The 21,900-nt window shown below is 36.0% G+C and overlaps 1 long non-coding RNA gene across 1 annotated transcript; it reads right to left on the bottom strand.

Annotated features, from left to right (window-relative positions):
- Window positions 1–1,270: 1,270 nt before the first annotated feature.
- LOC147397786 (uncharacterized) lies at window positions 1,271–6,238 on the bottom strand. The gene is made up of 3 exons (XR_015180690.1): window positions 5,665–6,238; window positions 1,568–1,746; window positions 1,271–1,475 (listed from the first exon to the last, which is right to left on the bottom strand). It is a non-coding gene; the product is annotated as an uncharacterized LOC147397786 (long non-coding RNA).
- Window positions 6,239–21,900: the final 15,662 nt, after the last annotated feature.

Genomic DNA, 21,900 nt, shown 5'->3' with positions numbered 1-21,900 from the left:
AATGAAAACATTTTGAGATAGTCACTAAATATTCCAAGGGAATTCAAAAAATTTGATGTTTTGTTCTGTTAATAAAGTATGCAAATGCCTTGGAAGTTATGCAGAAAAAATTTTGTTTGGACCAAGTGTTGATCCTGCAGCTCTTAACATGGGTGCACAAACCATTTTAATCGAATTTAAATCAAAGATGCAAGATTCCAAGACCTCATTTGGGCGATGGAAATGCAGTTGCAAAATTGTAATTTTAGACATGATTGTAACTGCATAAACCAACAGGTAGTCGACGGGAACTGGGCAACCACCAGACTCATTGAGCAAAGAGAGGTGCGCTATTGTTAGATTTGCAGGGATTGAAGAGCCACAAAGCCTACAATGCCCTATAAGGAGGGCAAAAAGTATGCAATTCGTTCGAGGGGCTGAGGAGGATCTGAAAAACCCTCACACAATGATAATTATTTGAAGTTCTTTTTTTATATTTATTTTTATTATTAAATTAAATGCCATGCCCAAAAACAATGGCATCATACTCAAAGCCTGATCCCAAAATACAGAGAGACATTGGTCTATCATTATAGCATGATTTAAATTGACTTGTAATTCCTCAACCAACCAAAAGACTGGTACCAATATAACGTTTAAATCACAAGTGTTTATTACGCTCAGACACCACCTCCCTCAGACCAACTCACTCAACCACTAAAAGGTAAGATGATGTTAAAAGCACAACAGCTGCAAACAGATTACTACGACAAAATTGCCATGACATTAGATGCCCTAAGAGCTATGTAGTCATAACCATCACCACCCTTGAAGTCGTTTCCAGCATATTTTTAGTACAAGACAGTGCTCCCCGGTGTGACTGTCAGTGGCTTTTTATTGCCTTCCTAATCCAGAGGCCCAGGTCCAACAGCAATCACCTGATCCAATATAAAAGTGAAACACAAATATGTTCAAAATATAGTCCCATTCAAAAACTCATCTACTTCATGCTAGACTCCTATACAAATTGTACATTTCAAAAGACTAATTTGCCACTGTGCTATACATCATATATAAATACCAATGGAAGGTTTATCCTTGGTAGCCTCAGTTAGCAACAAGCCACATGTTTTCTCGTCAGCTTTGGTAACCTGTTATCAAAGAGAATACATAAAAAAAAAAAGACATAAATATTAAAGGTTAATAACAGATAACGCCTCATGCAAGGATTTCTTCAAAGAAAGTTACAGGAGCCAAACTTGAATCTGCCTAACAATAAATCCTGAAATTTTGGATTCCAATTTTTGGAGAAAATCAAATGGGCATGGGAGGAATCAGATCTTTATTAAAACACGATTGTTCAGAGGCTTGAGATCTTCGATATCATCAGTCTCAAGAATGCCAACAATGTCATCTTCCTTCAATAGAAGATGATTCGATCCATTAAACTTGACTTCAGTCCCTGCGTATTTTGAGTAGACAACTTGGCTACCAGTCTACATACAAGATTTTTTTTTTTTTTTACATCAGTGAACCTAACCAACAGAAAGAAACATGGAAACAATTACAATGAAGCCTAGACAATCACCTTAACACTGATATCCACTTTGTTCTTCCCAACACTCTTACCCCTCCAATGGCAACCACCTCACCTCCTTGTGGTTTTGTCTGGGCTGCTGTCGGAAGCAAAATTCCACCAAAAGTTTTCTCCTCTGCAGTCTTGATCTTCAGGAGCACTCTGTCACCCAAGGGCTTGATGGAAGTGTACTGCAGAATCCGAGAGAATGCAATTGAGAAAGAAGGCAAAAAGATCAAGGACAGACTAATGGGTGAAAGTTGGAGTGTCTTACTAAGGACATACTTGCTTGTGCTGCACTTTTAAAATGCACAATTGAAAATGATGGAAACAGTCTAACAAATTATGCTTTGTACAAATTTTACATCTTAACAAAAACAATTTATATATATATATATATATATGGGTCCCGTTCAGCACCCTAAGCTTTACCACACACTTTAACAAACGTGTTTTGTCCTACATGGGTTGGAAGTTTTGGAATGGACTGATTTTTGGTGAGGATGATCTCTATGGTGAGGAGATCATCCTCACCAAAAATCAGCTCATTCCAAAACTTCTAACCCCATAAAAAATGGTTTACAAAAAATGGACGGTCCACGATTTTTCAACGTGTAAACATGGGGCTAAACATTTCGGAATGGGCTGATTTTTGGGGAGGATGATTTTCTAATCATAGAGATCATCCTCACCAAAAATCAGCCCATTCCAAAACTTCTAACCCATGTAGGACAAAAAACGTTTGTTAAAGTGTGTGGTAAAACTTAGGGTGCTGAACATTTCCCTATATATATATATGAGTAGCGTTCAATGGCCAACAGTTTGGCAAACATTTTGGCAAACACATTTTTCAAAACATGGGTTAGAGGTCTTGGAATGGGTTGATTTTTGGTGAGGATGATCTCTATGGTGAGGAGATCATCATCACCAAAAATCAGCCCATTCCAAAACTTCTAACCTCATCAAAAATGGTTTAGAAAAAATGGACGGTTCACGATTTTTCAACTTGTAAAATGGGGCTAGAAGTTTTGGAATGAGCTGATTTTTGGTGAGGATGATCTCCTCACCGTAGAGATCATCCTCACCAAAAATCAGCCCATTCCAAGACCTCTAACCCATGTTTTGAAAAAGTGTTTGCCAAAATGTTTGCCAAACTGTTGGCCACGGATAGGGACCCTATATATATATAAGGTCCTGTTCGCTGGCTAACGGATTGGCAAACTTTTTGGCAAACAAATTGGGATCGTTCGATATCACATGATCCGACGGACGAGATTAAAAGTAACAGCTGATCTACGTCAAGTTATAACTATAACTTTATTTACAGCGCCATCCCTCACTTTCTTAATATTAATGCTTCCTCCTTCTTCTTTAAAAACAGAAACGAAATGACAGAGAGTTCGTCTCTATCGTTGAAACCCTCCTCTCTCTCGACCCTCTCTCTCACTCTCTCACTCTCGCTGCCTCTCTCATCAAATTTTGTTCATGTATTTCATGTGGGAAAGATGAGGATAAAGCTTTGTAAAGGATGGATCACAAAGGCCAGAGAATCTTATACGTCTTCAATGCAAGTAACTTGCCTTGAATGTGAATCTTGTACAATGGAGGTAATAAGGTGAAAATTCTGAAAATGAAATAAATATGAGAACATGGAAGAAAGAACCCGTATTAATAATCTAATGCCCAAGCTTAACTGGGCCAAGGATATGAATGGGTTTTTTTTCTCTCAATCATGGCTTGTGGGTTTCAAACTACAAAACCTACTCATGTTTCAAGGAAGTGAAGTAAGAAATGCTCAAGCTCTTAGCTAGGCCAAGGATCTGAATGGGTTTGCTCGCTCAACCATGGCTTCGGGGTTCCAAAATACAAAACCTACCAAGTTTCAAGAAATTTCCTTTCATTGACGAGGCTATTAGTACGAATTGTTATTCTTTCATGTTCTTCATTCACCATTTTTTTCAAAGGCCTGTTCATCTGTCAATACTGAAGAGACTTTGTCTTCATTGAGAGGGAGAAGCTTTTGTAGCTGCAGTGAGGTCGAGATGAAGGTAGTTGCAGCGAGGTCATTGCAAGGCCGTTCGAACAGGATGGTCAGCGAGAGCAAGAGAGAATGAAAGAGTGAGAGAGAGGGTCGAGAGGGAGGAGGGTTTCAACGATAGAGACGAACTCTCTGTTATTTCGTTTCTGTTTTTAAAGAAGAAGGAGGAAGCACTAAATCTTAAGAACGTGAGGGATGGCGCTGTAAATAAAGTTATAGTTATATCTTAACGCAGATCAGCGGTTAATTTTAATCTTGTTCGTCGGATCGTGTGATATTGAACGATCCCAATTTGTTTGCCAAAAAGTTTGCCAATCCGTTAGCCAGCGAACGGGACCCATATATATATATATAGAGTAGCGTTCAATGGCCAACAGTTTGGCAAACACATTTTTCAAAACATGGGTTAGAGGTCTTGGAATGGGCTGATTTTTGGTGAGGATGATCTCTATGGTGAGGAGATCATCATCACCAAAAATCAGCCCATTCCAAAACTTCTAACCTCATCAAAAATGGTTTAGAAAAAATGGACGGTTCACGATTTTTCAACTTGTAAAATGGGGCTAGAAGTTTTGGAATGAGCTGATTTTTGGTGAGGATGATCTCCTCACCGTAGAGATCATCCTCACCAAAAATCAGCCCATTCCAAGACCTCTAACCCATGTTTTGAAAAAGTGTTTGCCAAAATGTTTGCCAAACTGTTGGCCACGGATAGGGACCCATATATATATATATATATATGGGAGCGATTCAGCAGTCCTAAAGTTTGCCAAGTTTGGTGTCAAATATTTTTTGTAAATCACTTTTGATGGGGTTAGAAGTTTTGGAATAGGCTGATTTTTTGTGAGGATGATCTCTACGGTGAAGAGAGCATCCTCACAAAACATCAGCTCATTTTGAAACTTCTAAACCTAGTTTACAAGTTGAAGAATCGTGGACCGTCCAATTTTTGTAAATCGCTTTTGATGGGGTTAGAAGTTTTGGAATAGAGTGATGAGGAGATCATCCTCACAAAAAATCAGCCTATTCCAAAACTTCTAATCCCATCAAAAGCGATTTACAAAAATTGGACGGTCCACGATTCTTCAACTTGTAAACTAGGTTTAAAAGTTTCAAAATGAACTGATGTTTTGTAAGGATGCTCTCTTCACCGTAGAGATCATCCTCATCAAAAATCAGCTCATTCCAAAACTTCTAACCCCATAAAAAATGGTTTACAAAAAATGGACGGCCCACAATTTTTCAACTTGTAAACATGGGGCTAAAAATTTTGGAATGGGCTGATTTTGGTGAGGATGATCTCCTAATCATAGAGATCATCCTCACCAAAAATCAGCCCATTCCAAAACTTTTAACCCATGTAAGACAAAACACGTTATTTAAAGTGTAGGGTAAAGCTTAGGGTGTTGAACATTTCCCATATATATATATATATATATATATATATATATATATATATATATATATATATATATATATAAATTTTCATTATTTAGCCTTTAATTTTCAAGATTCCATTGCTAAATCAAATTGTGCACAAAACCATAGATTTTTTCCGAAAGATGCAAGGAAAAAAATCAATGGATCTATGCATACTAAGACCTCATCAGTTGAGTGTTTTCACTTTATGTTATTAGAATAGTTATGTCTTATAACATGATGTACTGCAATACACAAAATCATTTTAGAAGATTAGGATCAGATCATATTAACAGTTTGAGTTGAGATTAATGTTAGATAAGATAAAGAGTTTATCTTAGTTAGTTCTCCTCACCTTAATTTTGAGAGCAGCTATTGGCACCCCCAAATTTTATTTTATCACACCATAATTTCTTAAATTATTATTCACACCTCCATTTAAAGATTAAAAGACACTCTTCAAACATTACCAAGGTTTGGCTCAAATTATAATCTTAATATTATAACACTCGTTTTCAATAGTTGTTTACAAATATGATTATACTCAGAATCAAATCCTAAATCGAAAAAATGGAAATTTTGCAAAAATGAAAAATAAAAAATAAAAAATGAGAGAACTTCTATTGGTAAAAAAATTTCTATTTCCTTATACCATAGCAACCCGCGTTGCAATTGAAGAGCTGCACCTGTTACAGAATTGAGTTGATTATAAGGTGACAACCTTGCAGCTAGATAGATGCAAGGCTGTTCTTCTTTGAATATAAAGAGATGGTGTGGATTTGGTCATCCAATTTCTGTAAATGAGAGAGAAAATCCTTTCTATCTTTGTAAGAATGAGATGAGAATAATTTTCAAGTAACTCAGTTATGATCTCTGAAACTCCATTCACCAAAGCCATCTGCAAAAAGGTGGGTCCTACCAAGAAACGTCCACAGCTCAGCTGTGTGCAATCTTGGTTGTGGTTTGTGGAGCCTGACAGTACTCTTGTCAACAACAAGGAGCTAGCTAGGTACTGGTACTGTTGTAAATCAAGTAGCTTGAATCCCACAACTTCATCCATCAACATTCACCAATTGCGTGGCGTTCCAAATAGAATATGGGATGGGATTGATCCGATAACATTAGTTGATGAGAGATAGATAGTATTTGGAGATTCGGCCCAAGGGAGAGCGAAAATCGAAGTGAGATCAACGATGATATTGGGATTGGCATCTTCATAAAGTAGTTCCAGTTGAGTAAGGTAGCAAGCAAAGTGAACCTTGTAAATTACAACTTGTCAAGGAAGGAAAGACGAGTTTAAATTAGCTAACTGAACGAGTTGACTCAATTGACGGGTCAACTCTATGCCGAGTTGACTCGACCAGATGAGTCAACTCAAATGTCGAGTCAACTCGGTCAAACGAGTTGACTCAGCGAACGAGTTTGACTCAGCTCGAGTTGTCTCGACCAGGTGTGTCAACTCAAATGCCGAGTCAACTCGGTCAAACGAGTTGACTCAGCGAGCGAGTTTGACTCAGCGTTGAGTTGACTCGATAAAGCGAGTCGACTCAGATATCGAGTCAACTCGGTCAAATGATATTCAGGTCCCATATTCGGGTTCATATTGAAGCAACTGGATCTCATAAGTCTTTGACTCGGGTATAATTTGCCGAACCCATAACGAACCAATGATAGTGTCCTCACTAGGCTCCACACACGTTCATTTCCCTTAAGAAGGATAACACCATGGTTCAGTTCAGACGGGCGTTCGAGTATTATCCGATCCATTCCATGCAATCTTTGACAATGAAATTATGTGAAAATTCCTGAGGGTTTCTGCTTAAGAACACACAACGTTGACCTGACGTCAACACCAAGGAAACAAGACGGAAGAAGTCGAGGTTTGAAGTTGTCACTCTCTTTTATTTATCTTTTTGTTGACGCCAACACCAAGGAAACAACACAGAAGAAGTTGAAGTTTGAAGTTCTCACTCTCTTTTATTTATTTTTTTCTCTAGCTTCGAATAAGAAAGCAATTGGTCCAGCCTCCCTTGATTTAAAGTTTTTTCAAATTTCATCCCTTAATTTCCTAAGGAATTCCCCTCCCATTCAAGAGTTGAGTGGCTACTTAAAATTTGTTTTTTTTTGTTTTTTATTTTTTTTTTCTATTAATAGGGTGTTAGGCAGACCTCCAATCAAAAAATTACAGGATTACACCCTATTATTGGTATACGTGGAAGCATTCTTATATATAATGTCTATCAACTGCTGAGGCAGGATTACACTCTATCACATGTTAACGGATTTTGTTAACGTGTGCTATTCTAAAGGTACACGTTAAAGTGCATTAAATATCCTTGAAAATTTGAAAATTATACCGAAAATGCCCTTTTTTTAATATACCCCCTAACGTTTATTCCCAAGGTGTATTAAGTGTACTTTAACCCATGCCCATAGGGCACATATTAACAAAACCCCTTAATTACACCTTTCCACATATGCCCACCAACCTGGCAATGTTGATTAACCTCTAAATAGAACTAGACAAAAATAAATTAAAATCCATCGAACTAGTGATTTCAGGGCTAGTAATATCATAGGTACCGTAGTGAAAAGTGGTTTCCACACATGTATTATGGAGATCTTGGATATGTTGGTTAAATATTCATCACTCAACAGGAATTGAACTTCGTTGAACTATGGCCCATCGAGGTTAAGTTCTTCCATAGGATGTCTATTACCTACAAATGGGATTCCCCTAATTATGGGACATTTCAGCTTAATATTGATGGTTCCATGCGAGTAACTCTTGGGGGGAGTAATAGGGGCCATCACCAAGACTACAGAGAATCGCCCATCAAGGCCAGCTGGTTGTATGAAAGCAAAATCAATCTTGTACGGCGTGTTCATTGTCATAAAAAAGGGAATGGATCAAACTGCCCATTAGGCATGATATTAAACACCCCAAGTCATCTTAAACTCATAAATTATAATACAATGCATCATGGGCAACTGCACCAAGCCATGGAGGGTTAAGAGGATCATCTCTACAACTTAAGACCTAATGACTAAGTTTGAGATGATTAACTTCTTCTTTGCCTATTGAGAAACAAATAAAATAGCAACCTTTTTGGCCTTTTATTTTTATATATTTATTTATAATTTTTGTGTGATATGCATGGTATGACATGTTGTGCATGAGATATCTTTTATTCTGCTGCACTACCCAGCATTGTGGGGGTGAAGGGCCAGCACCCCTCTTGTGTTGTGTTGTGTAGTACCTTGAAAACAAAAATAAATATATAATAATAATAATCTTTGAATATTGACGTGTTTGGTTAAATATGATAGACAATGTATAATTTATTCTTTTCCACCATTCTCTTAATTAGGGGTACGAAGGTAATTTTACCCTAAATTAATTTGGGCACTTTGAAAATATCACCTTCAAGGATATTTATCTTTTAATTTGATTTTGACAAACCCTTATAGTCCTAAGATCATAACTTAGTCATAAAGTAAGAATCTCTTTAAATTAAAGACATAATCGGAATAATTTGCATGTTTGGACACTCAAATGTCAAAATTTCACTTTGACTTTACATAAAATATCAAATTTCCTAAATTTTAGGGGATATAAAATTTTTGGACAATTTGTTATTTTAAGATTTCACGATATCCTAGGATTTTTAGTGCATCAGATATATATATTTTTAGAATACATGATCAGCACATGCACAATCCAAGGAGTTATATTCCTTGATAAGGTAGGGAAATAGTTGCAATAGCTAGCTGGTGGCATCACGGAATTTTACCTTCCATTTTATATCGCAAAGTCACTTTGAATTTCGATTTGCAGGTCGTCGATGCTACAGATGTAACTAAATAATCCTGCAAATTGTAAAAGACTACCATGTCATATAAGAATAAATAGGCTATCCATCGTGACAACTCAAAAATAAGTCTCATTATCTAAAACTAATGATTTTTTAACTCAACCTGACAGGTAAACTCAAAACTCAACAACATGTCATGCGCAAAGAATAGTAAAATCTTTTGTTCCAGATACACAACTGTAATATCGGGAGACACAATTGCAGATGGCAGGTTGATTGGGTCGGTTGTGTATCCCAAGAGAGAATCTACGATTCTTTACCCATGCCACGTCAGTGAGATTTTGAATTTTCATATCAGGTTGAGTTGAAAAATCAGCACTCTTATCTAAAGTCCAAAATGGGTAGAAGGTAGAAAACTCCACCCTCCAGTTCAATTTCTTTGATTATAGGACTTAGATACAAAACCTATAGAGGTTTGAATTAGTTTAATTTATTTAATAGTCTTCGTCTTCGATCTAATCCTTTCAAGGCCGCCCCTACGGTACGCCAACCAACGTCATTTTGGACTTTAGATTTTTCTCTCTCTCTCTCTCTCTCTCTCTCTCTCTCTATATATATATATATATATATATATAAAAGAAAAGAGAGAAAAACCCTACTCTCTTTAGGGTTTGGCTCAAATTATAATCTTAATATTATAACACTCGTTTTCAATAGTTGTTTACAAATATGATTATACTCAGAATCAAATCCTAAATCCAAAAAATGGAAATTTTGCAAAAAATAAAAAATAAAAAATAAAAAATGAGAGAACTTCTATTGGTAAAAAAATTTCTATTTCCTTATACCATAGCAACCCGCGTTGCAATTGAAGAGCTGCACCTGTTACAGAATTGAGTTGATTATAAGGTGACAACCTTGCAGCTAGCTAGATGCAAGGCTGTTCTTCTTTGAATCTAAAGAGATGGTGTGGATTTGGTCATCCAATTTCTGTAAATGAGAGAGAAAATCCTTTCTATCTTTGTAAGAATGAGATGAGAATAATTTTCAAGTAACTCAGTTATGATCTCTGAAACTCCATTCACCAAAGCCATCTGCAAAAAGGTGGGTCCTACCAAGAAACGTCCACAGCTCAGCTGTGTGCAATCTTGGTTGTGGTTTGTGGAGCCTGACAGTACTCTTGTCAACAACAAGGAGCTAGCTAGGTACTGGTACTGTTGTAAATCAAGTAGCTTGGATCCCACAACTTCATCCATCAACATTCACCAATTGCGTGGCGTTCCAAATAGAATATGGGATGGGATTGATCCGATAACATTAGTTGATGAGAGATAGATAGTATTTGGAGATTCGGCCCAAGGGAGAGCGAAAATCGAAGTGAGATCAACGATGATATTGGGATTGGCATCTTCATAAAGTAGTTCCCGTTGAGTAAGGTAGTAAGCAATAATAAATTACAACTTGTAAAGGAAGGAAGGAAAAAAAAACAAGTTTAAATTAGCTAACTGAACGAGTCGACTCCGTCAAAACGAGTTGACTCGGACAGCGTGGCGGCTCAGTGCCGAGTTGACACTGTCAAGTGAGTCGACTCAGATACCGAGTCAACTCGGTCAACGAGTTGACTCGGTGAGCGAGGTTAACTCAGTACCGAGTTGACCCTATCTGTGAGTCGACTCAGATACCGAGTCAACTCGGTCAAACGAGTTGACTCAGTGAACGAGTTTGACTCATTACCGAGTTGACTCGAACCAGTGAGTCGACTCAGATACCGATTCAACTCGGTCAAACGAGTTGACTCAGTGAACGAGTTTAACTCATTGCCGAGTTGACTCGATCAAGCGAGTCGACTCGGTCAGACGAGATAGATTCTATGATGAGATTTCCCTTCTGTAAATTAAACAAGGAACGAGAGAGAGACTTTGCTGATCCGAAAACAACAGTGAAGCTGTTTAGACAGTGCCAAGGATGAATTGACACACCACTATTAATTATATAATGGCAAGTAATTAATAGATGTTAGAAGGAACGAGATTCAGTGGGCAAGCGTGGGCGATTCTCTAAGCTCTCAGAAGGACTTTTCCATAGTTCCTTTAATGGGGTTGTTACGGATGCTATTTTTATCTACATGAATACCTTTTACCGCAAACAGATTGGAAGGCAAAATCGTAATTTAAACAACACCACCAAATTGAAGAAAGAAAGAGAAAGTATGGGATGGAGACACCAACATGAGTAGATACAACGTTGCCAAAATCCACTCTTGAATGCAGACGGCGTTGAAGCCAATATATCAAAGGCTGTAGACCCAGTTTCGTCTATTTCGGTAGCTAAATGTGGGTATCTCCCAATTAGGTACAAAGCTACATCTGAGAGACCAAAAGAGAAGAAATTATTTTAGTATATCCAAGGCCGGCTGGCTGGTTGGATATTTTAAGTGTTTTTCTAAAAACTTGGATAAATATACCATATTTAATTTGGTCTAAACTTTTCTAGTCATGAACCCATGATGAATTTATCTCTATACATACCCCTCCAGAAAATAAATTAAATTTTGAGAAAAATACGTGTTTTTGGTAATGTTACGAAAATACTCTTCTGTAAATATTTATTTAATTAAATTAAAATTTACCTTTTTCTGGTATATATGCATGGTATTTTTGCATTTTAACTGGAAATAGGGTCACATTCTTTCTTATAAAATCTAAGAGGTATTAAAAATGTTCAAAGTTTAGACGAAAGAGGCTAGGTAAAATTTTAAAATCTTTCATCAAAAGTTAGAAAAAGTTTGCTCATAGAAAAGTGAATTAGGGATTTCAATGAATCTCATATCAACCGTTCCCACAAGCGAACACGAACCCAAGTGTATTGAGGCATCCTGCCAATTTACAAAACCACTCACTTCTTTTATTTTAAAACCATGAAGGACAAACTCAGTTTCACTAACGGAAGAAATCAGCAGCAATTAATTGTAAAATACATTAGCCGACCCGAGCACCAGGACCACCATTGAAGGGGCTAGGTGCTTCATCTCTCGTCACAGAACAAAGATACCACATTAACTCCTTATGGAGGTAGAGAGTTGAACACATTATGGGTGTCATTGAGCTGTTGTTGTTGTTAATCTGAGTTAAATTAGGGTTGATTCTCACCATGTCCATTGTCCATTGCATGCTTTGTGATTCCTGTAAATGTAGTAGCATGGTGAAGGGCTGTGTTCCCACCCAAATCCTATATCACAATATCTTCGGGATGCATTAATTGTAGCAGTTCCTCCACAATCAATGTCTGTCCTGCCATAACAGCAATGGATGCACTTGAGATTTAGGCTCTCACAGCATCGGGATTCTCATCCAAAAACCACTTGGCAGCCTCCCAATAACGCTTCCCAATGGCTTTATATAATGGTACATAATAGCTAATATCCTTACTTCCTTCTGCCAATCCACAACCATAACTTATATAAACTAACTTATATGATGCATGAGATACATAGTATCATTATCTATAAGGTAGTGATGAAAAATAATACATGTAGTATTTCTTAGATATACTATATAGTTTAGTGGACTCTCGGCCAAGTTGGCTTCAAACTCGGCCTAGTCCACTTAGATCAATTGCATTTTGAAGTGACTTGCCCATATGCCCATAAAAGTCTTTTGCCCAAGTCGACTCAACTCCATGGGCATTTGAATTGAGTAGTCGAATTTTAGAACATACAAGAACAAATTCTGTGTGTATAGGTGGAATTTTATCCAAAGAAACAGGACACACAAACTAGATATATGAATAGATCTAGTTATCGTCATTAGCGGCTTACCTTGGGTATTGTTTGTGGCATTGTCATTGGCAGACGGCTGTGTATTTGTGGTTGCTGGAGATGGACCCACCATTAGAGAATTAATCTTGCACTCTTGAGAATAAAGATCTAATGGTTCTGATAATGCCATGTTTTGCTCATCAGCTGGCCTGGTTAGTAAGCAGGGATCAAATGGTGCAACTGATTTCTTGTCACCTTTCTTTGACGAAGACATCGTTCCAAGTGATAATGAACTCTAGCTGACTTGGTAAATGATGACAAACTCTTAATTGGTGGGATTTGCAGTGGTAGGGTGCTATATAAGTAGTTGAGATTGGAGTGTATTTAGCTAAATGCAAAAAATGCTTTTTCTTCTCCTACAAAAACTATCCTTGGAGTCTAAATTCAGTCTCTTTTTTTCTCTTTATTGTGGCCAATTATCCTTCTTTTCTTCTTATCTTTATCAATTTTGATTAAGCTTCTATGGGAAGAGGAGCTTTAAGATGAGAATTTTACTTGAAAATATCATATGCATAAACAAGTTCCAAATCAATAAAGAATCCATGATTATAAATAAATTACCAAATTGGTGAAAATATCATATGCATAAAAAAGTTTCAAATTGGCAAAGAATCCATGCATAAACAAGTCTCTAAATTAGTAAATATTACGGAATGCATAAACAATTTTCAAATCGAGAAACGTATCATCGCATGAGAATTAATTTCTAAATTGGTAAATGTCATCACATGTATACAAATTATCGAATTGGTCATCAGTCTCTGAAAGTGCCTCAACAATCTTTATAAATAAAGTGAAAATTATTTGGTTATATTGGGGATTTTTTTTTTTATAGATTGGGGAGTTACCATCTAATTTAGGCCATATCTCATCACCCTTTCGTTGGTTTTTATTGTAATATAGTCCCAATCGTCCGTATCGAAAATACCTACGTTTCCCGAGAAGAAAACATTTCGACTCGGACTCATCTTCCTTCTAAAAAACGACAAATAATGGGAAACTTCGCCCAAGCACCCATTCTCGTCGAAAACTTGAAATGTTTTACGTTTTTTTAAACGCTCGTATCTCATTGTCCGTTCATCCCGCCGATTCATAGCATATACTTACTCATCCGTACGGCTGTTAGCTACGTTTGCATGTTCCCAGATTTTCTCCGAGAGACCGGGATTCTTTCTAAAAAATATGATTTCCGTGAAGGTATCTCTTTTTCGGAGCAAGACATCGATGCATTCAAATGGTCCTATCTCATCATCTGTTTATCGGTTTTTTTCGTAACCTATGCCCAATCATCCATATCGAAAATACCTACGTTGTCCGAGAAGAAAGATTTTTGAACCGAACTCATCTTCCTTCTAGAAAATGGCAAAAAATGATAAACTCTTCCAAAGCACCAGTTCCCGTAAAAAACTCAAAAAAATTTATGTTTTTTTCAAACGCTCATATCGCATTGTCTGTTCATCCTTGGGATTCTTATCTTATAATCACTCGTCCATACAGATGTTAGCTACGTCTCCATGTTCCCGAATTTTCTCTGGAAAATTGGAATACTTTCCAAAAAACATGATTTCGTGAAGGTATCCCTTTTCTAAGACAGGACATCGATGCGTTTAAATGGTTGTATCTCATCACCCATTTGTTGGTTTTTATCGTAACTTATGCCTTATCATCCATATAAAAAATACCTACATTTTTCGAGAAGAAAGATTTTCGATCCAGACTCATCTTCTTTCCCGAAAATGGCAAACAAAATGAAATTTCAGTCGAGCTCTCGTTCTCGTAAAAATCTTGAAATATTTTATGTTTTTTTTAAAATGCTTTTATCTCATTGTCTGTTCATCCCGCAAATTCGTAGCATATGCCTACTCATCCATACAGATGTTAGTTACGTCTCCATATTCTCAGATTTTCTCCGAGAGACCGGGATCCTTTTCGAAAAATGAGATTTTCGTGAAGGTATCCCTTTATTAGAAAAAGATATCGTTGTGTTCAAATGGTTGTATCTTACCACCTATTTGTTGGTTCTTATAATAAATTATGCCCAATGGGTGGCGTTCAAGGGCCAACTTTTTGGCAAAACATGAGTTAAAAGTTTTTGAATGGGCTGATTTTTGGTGAGGATGATCTCTACGGTGAGGAGATCATCCTCACAAAAAATCAGCTCATTCCAAAACTTCTAACCCCATCAAAAATAGTTTACAAAAAATGGACGGTCCACAAATTTTCAACTTGTAAACATGGGTTAGAAGTTTTGGAATGGGCTGGTTTTTGGTGAGGATGATCTCCTCACCGTAGAGATCACCCTCACCAAAAATCAGCCCATTCCAAAACTTCTAACTCATGTTTTGAAAATGTTTTGCCAAAAAGTTGGCCCTTGAACGTGACCCATGCCCAATAGTCCGCATAAAAAATACCTAGATCTTTTGAAAAGAAAGATTTTTGAGTTGAACTCATCTTCCTTCCCGAAAATGACAAACAACGGGAAACTCCACCCGAGCACCCGTTCTCGCCGAAAACTCGAAATGTTTTATGTTTTTTAAATGATCATATCTCATTATCCGTTCATCCCGCAGATTTGTAGCATATACCCACTTGTTCTTACAGATGTTAACTACATCTTCATGTTCTCAAATTTTCTTTGGGAGACCAGGATCCTTTTTGGAAAATGTGATTTTCGTGACGATATCCCTTTACCAAGACAAGATATCAATGAGTTCAAATGATCGTATATCATCGCCCGTTTGTCAATTTTTATCGTAATCTATGCCCAATCATCCGTATAAAAAATACCTACGTTTCTCGTGAAGAAAGATTTTTGAGTAGGACTCATTTTCCTTCTTGAAATCAATAAACAACGAGAAATTTCGCTCAAGCACCCGTTCTTATTAAAAACTCAAAAAAAATTACATTTTTTTAAATGCTCGTATTTCATTGTCCATTCATCCTGTGGATTTGTAGCTTATACCCACTCATTCATATAGATGTTAGCTATGTCTCCATGTTCTATGGTTTTCTCTAGGAAACCGGGATGTTTTCTAAAAAATGTAATTTTCGTAAAGATATCCATTTTCTAAGGCAGGACATTGATGCATTCAAATAATAGTATCTCATCACCCGTTTGTTGGTTTTTATTATAACCCAAGTCTAATATTCCGTATCAAAAATACCTATGTTTTTACCGAGTAGAGAGATTTTTGAATCGGACTCATCTTCCTACCTGAAAATGGGAAACAACAAGGAACTCTACCCGAGCACCTATTCTCGTTGAAAACTTGAAATGTTTTACTTTTTTTTAAATGCTCGTATCTTATTGTTCGTTCATCCTACGAATTGGTAGCACATACCGACTCATTCATATGGATGTTAACTACATCTACATGTTCCTAGATTTTCTCTGGGAGACTGGGATCCTTTTCGAAAAATGTGATTTCCGTGAAGGTATCTCTTTTTATGTCGGACATCGATGCGTTGAAATAGTCGTATCTCATCACCTATTTATCGGTTTTTATCGTAGACTATGCTTAATCATCTATATTGAAAATACCTATATTTCTCGAGAAGAAAGATTTTCGAGTTGGACTCATCTTCCTTCCTTAAAATGGCAAACAGTGGGAAATTCCGCCCGAGTACCCGTTCTCGTCGAAAACTCAAACTTTTTTATGTTTTTTTTAAACGCTCATATCTCATTTTCTGTTCATCCCGCAGATTTGTAGCTTATACTGTAAAATCCCAAATTTTTTATTCGTATCTCAAGGAAAATAAATAGTAAAATTTTAAGAAAATCTTGAAAGTGGGACTTAGGGGTAAAACTTTAGGATATTTTTGATCATTTTTAATGGAATCTGACCTCACCATTGGATTCAAAATTATTGAAAAACATAGTTTAACCTGTAAGCATGCTCAAGTATGAGTCCGAATAGAAAAGTTACAAAATCCTCGATTACCGAGTCGGACTAGGCTAAAATAGTGATTTTTTGCTAGAGTAAGAATTATTAAGATTAGACTACACCATTGGATTTGTAACGAAAAATTATTGAATATTGACTATTTATTTATCATTTTTGGAGCATAGAAAGTCGAATTATCATCAAAAACGAAAATGACGTCAATTTTAAGGGTCACCTCAGGCCAAAAATGTAAATTTTTGTTAAAGATAGAATTTATATAAATTGACTACACTATTAGATCCGAAATGAAAAATTAGGCGAAATAGAGTATTCATTCGTAATTTTTGGAGTCCGGACGATCAAGTTATCGTCGATCGAAATAATAGGTCAATTACCGATTTCGTCCCAAATTTTATATAAAAAAAATTAAAATTTTATTTATATACTTCGTCCTCCTCAACCCGTCAAAATACAGCCAACGAAAATTAAACGAAAAAAATTCATTTTTTCTTCGAATTTCAACCGCAGATCTACGATAAACGGCTCACCGTCGTCGACCGACGCAGAAAGGAGAAACGTCTGCAGCCTCATTCTCTACAAAACTCACCCAACCTTTTTTCGTTTCACTTTCTTTTTCACCCGATATCGTCAAAAATCAGCCGTATTTATATATTGGGATTTCGTAACTTTGACATCGGATTTCATCCATTTCGGGGTCAAACCGTCTTCCGTCGCAGAAGGGAGAAAAGACGACGGCATCGAGATCTTTGAAACCACTGGGTTGGATTCGAAAATCAATCATCTCAAACTTTGTACCATCTCGATTTTTGTACTATTTACCTCGATTTCTGCGCACATACCAATTCCATCATCTAGAGATTGTAAGGAACTCTTAATTTCTATTAGTAATCATAGATTATGAAAATTGCATTTAGGATTTTATTAAAAATTTGTGGTGAGTTTCCAAAAATATAGAATTCTTTTGTTATTTCAAAATTCACGCTAGAAATTGCATATTTGATATGTTTAATTGTATTTTTAACAAATTATACGTGGATAGGGTATTTTAACGGTTTATTTCCATCAGTTGGGTCTTATGCACTACGCGAACCCCGTTTTGATATAAAATTTATATTTGTTCAATATTTTTGATAAAAATAAATTCTATAGTTGGAAAATATGATTTAATATTCAATAAACTCATATTGAGTTGATGAATATCAAAAAATAGATATTTTATTGAAGAGATTGAAAACTATAAAAAAAAATCAGAAAAAGGAAAAAAGGGTATGAAATAGTAAAATGTCATAATCACACCCGAGGGATGATGTCTGTATTTTACATTGTTGTGTACTGTGTAGGTTGGTGAACGGATATCCAGGAATAATGTTACTGGTTGCATGTTTATTTAAATTTCTGTTAGTGCGAGGTGTTGTTTACTTTTTCGTTCTGTTATTTATTTTAAGCCGGTTGGCCACACTTGCATGGTAGGAAATTGGATATCCATTCTCAATACCTGAAAGGATAGTGCGTCATATCATCCAGAGTGGTGTACTATCCTTAGATGTACGGTAAGGACCACTAAGCTCATACGTGGTATGGGACGCGTATGAAAGTGGAGTTACAACTGGAATCCGGGTTATTCCTCTCTATCTTTACTAGTGAATTTGTAATGTAAAGGTGATTGTATACGAATGGTTTGTATATTTGAGAATCACATATACGCCTGATAGGCATAGACGAAGATGATTAGTCAGTGATCACTAACAATCTATAGTAGTCGAACGTTCTGACACATCGAAAAGAGACCCATTGCTTACGATCACGTCAAACGGCCAGCCTGAGCCGGATAAATGGTCAACCAAGTATGGTAAGTATAGCGACCGACCACAAAATTAGGAACTAAAAGCCAGAGAAGAATTGTAACATCATGTCCCGAATGGGAACGATCCAATCGTGAATCCCAACTCTCTAATTCCAATATTTCACCACTGTGTATTATGTATCTGTTACTTTATTTTGATATATAAAATGAAAGGCATGTTTAATATTTCCATTTAATCAATTAGATTTGTATAAAAAAAAGAATGTTATAGTAAATACTGTTGATCGATGTAATGTGAGTTTTAAAATGTTTAGCTGCTCATCCCTGGCTATATGTACTAGTTAATCGTAGTTTCTTTTGTAAAATTTTACGGATTTTAAAATGATTTAGTATGCTTATTCGTTTATGTTAGAAGAGGTTATTGGCAGAAATTGTTTTCTTCCTTACTCGGTAACCATTATTACTCACCCTTTCCTTCTCCATTTTTTTAAGTTTCAGACCCGAAGCTTGGCGAGGCAGGTATAGAGCATGAGTGAGAATCATCTGGTGGGTCAGATAGACAGTCAGAGTTCGTCATTTAGTGAGTATTGGGGTTATAGCCCCTATTGGTATCGATTTGTCCAAAAGTATTATAGATTTTGTTCTGAGCGTTAGGACTTTTGTTAGAGCGAGAAATTTTTGTATAATCCCGTGTATAAATTTTTTTTTTCGCACTATGATCTATCGTACGTTATTAGACGTATATAGACTTCCGCTAGTACTATATTTTATTTGTTTATATGCAAGATTGTATATCGTTTATCAGGTGCAGGTTGAACGCCTTGGAATGCTAACATAAACAAAGGAGACCATGCCGAAATTTCGAAGTGCCACCTAGTAGCTCGAGATCTGACATAGGGATTTGTGTTAGCATTTGACGAGACGCCACATATACCCACTCATCCATGTGGATGTTAGCTACGTCTCCATATTCTTAAATTTTCTCTGGGGGACTGGGATCCTTTTTGAAAAAATGTGATTTCCGTGAAGGTATCCCTTTTTCAAAGTAGGACTTTTTACGAATCAAAGGATCATAATTAAAACTCATAGAATTTCATATAATTCTCATGTCAAATGATCAATGTGGATACACAGAAAAATCATCAATAACTTCATTTAATGAAGTAAAAATTATGTGATCAATTGCATATCTAGTGGGAGAAAATTGAGATGATCTTCTGCACAATTCTCCAATATGTGCCAACACATATTCACATGCCAATAGGACTACTCGACCTCGATGGAAAAACTCAAATCCATAGAAACAATCATCGTGCATGTGAGAACCAAAAAAAATGAGTTGTCCCCAAACTCATTTCCTAGTCTTGGTCAAAATTCGAGGTTTACAAGGATATAATATTTTTGAATTTCCTCCATAGATTAACTATGATCCAAAATCACCTACAATGTTGCATCAGGACAAAACATTCATATCTAATGAATGTTAAAAATAATTACCTATAATACATAATGATAGCATAATCATGTTATTTTTATTATAAATTTTGGATTATACCAAATATGATCAAACCTTACTTAGTTTATGGATTAAAAATAAAATAGTCTCAAACTACAATTGACTTGTATGGGAACAAAAATACTTACACTTTTTGTAGCAATTAATTTAATTACTAGTAATTGATATGTTTTTTCTCTTGGCAAGTCAAACACGAAAGTGAGATGGTAGTGGAAGCAATCAACATGAAGTTGGTCTTGGTTGAGAAGTGACATGTTTAGAAAATGTTAAAAATTTGTATTTGAATTTCTAAAATACTTTAGTATGAATGTTTGGATTGTTATTTCATCAAGAAAATACTAAAAAAAATATTAACAATTGTTTATATGACTGTTCGGAGAAATATGATTTTATGATATAGTTTGGAATGCTAATTAGTTTGGACTATATGTTGTATCTATAGGTATTATTAAAAAAAGTCACATTAGTGGCAGTTTTAAAACAGCCTCCAACACTATATATATAAGTAGAGCCAAAAAAGAGAGAGAAACTGCCTCCATTTGTTATTAGTGGTACTTTTAAAAGTACCTTTGATTCACCGCATAGTTGGCGATTTTAAAAAGAGTCGTGATAACATGACGCCCCCCTCTGACACATGCTCTCTACACTCCCATGACAGAACCATTGATCATTTGCATCATGATACACAAGAAAAAGATTTATGGTTATGTGTATCCTAAGGCAAATGATCTACGGTTCTATGATGGGGGCGCATGTCAAAGGGGGCGTTAGAAAATCATTACACTTTTAAAAATGTCGGGAATATTTCAATCTGAAAGGACAAATGAATCAATCGCATAGTTAAGATCTTTCAATTGGTGAGAGTTTGGAATGTGCTCAATCTCGTAAATGCCTTGAAGAATATGGTTAAGATGAACGAGATGGAATGTCTGTTATACAATTAGAAGTCAGCTAATTTTTACATTGTGTTCACCATGAAATAGTACTTCTTTTTCACCAAATCTTTTACGTTTTTTGAGAAAAAATATTTTCTATTCGGATTTACCTTCCTTCCCGAAAATAACAAACAACGGGACACTCCGAGTGAGTACCCATTCTTATTGAGAACTCGAAATATTTTACACTTTTCTAAATAGTTGTATCTCCTTACCCGTTCATTCAACCGATTTATACTATATATCCACTCATTCGTACGAATGTTAGCAATGTATTCATGGTCTCAGATTTTTTATTTGAGACCTACAACCTTCCCGAAAAATGTGGCTTCTGTAAAGGTATCCCTTTTTTGAGGTAGGACATTTCAAATGGTCATATCTCATCACCCATATGTGGGATTTAATCGTAACTTACATCTACTCATCTGTATCGAAAATACCTACATTTCCCGAGAAGAAAGATTATATATCCAAATTTATTTTCCTTCCTGAAAATAGCAAACAATAGGATACTCCACACAAGTATCTGTTCTCGTCAAAAATTAGAAATCTTTATTCTTTTTTAAATGCTCATATCTCCTTGACCATTCATCCGATCGACTCATACTATATATCAACTCATCTATACGAATATTAACTACGTCTCCATGTTCCCAGATTTTCGGTCTAAGACTCATAACCTTCCCGAAAAATGTGATTTTCTTGGAGGAATCCATTTTTTGAGGTAGGACATCGATGCATTCAAATGGTCGTATCTCATCACGCATCTGTGGGATTTAATGGTAAATTACATCCACACCTTCATATCGAAAATACCTATGTTTCCCAAAAGAAAGATTTTCTATCTGGATTTACCTTCCTTTATGAAAATAGCAAACAACATGATACTTTGCGTGAGTACCTATTCTTGTCGAAAACTCAAAAAAAATTATGCTTTTTTAAACGTTCGTATCTCATTGACCATTCATACCGTATATCAACTCATCTGTATAAACGTTAGCTACATCTCCATATTCTTGATTTTCTGTCTGAGACACATAGTTTTCTCAAAAAATGTGACTTTCCTAAAGTATCCATTTTTCGAGACAGGACATCA

Source organism: Akebia trifoliata, chromosome 8 (assembly GCF_017979445.1).
Source record: "Akebia trifoliata isolate Shusen 1 chromosome 8, ASM1797944v1, whole genome shotgun sequence".
In the NCBI taxonomy this organism is placed as follows: Eukaryota; Viridiplantae; Streptophyta; class Magnoliopsida; order Ranunculales; family Lardizabalaceae; genus Akebia; species Akebia trifoliata.
The sequence above is the reverse complement of the archived record's forward strand: the minus strand, read 5'-3'. Positions and strand labels throughout refer to the sequence as shown.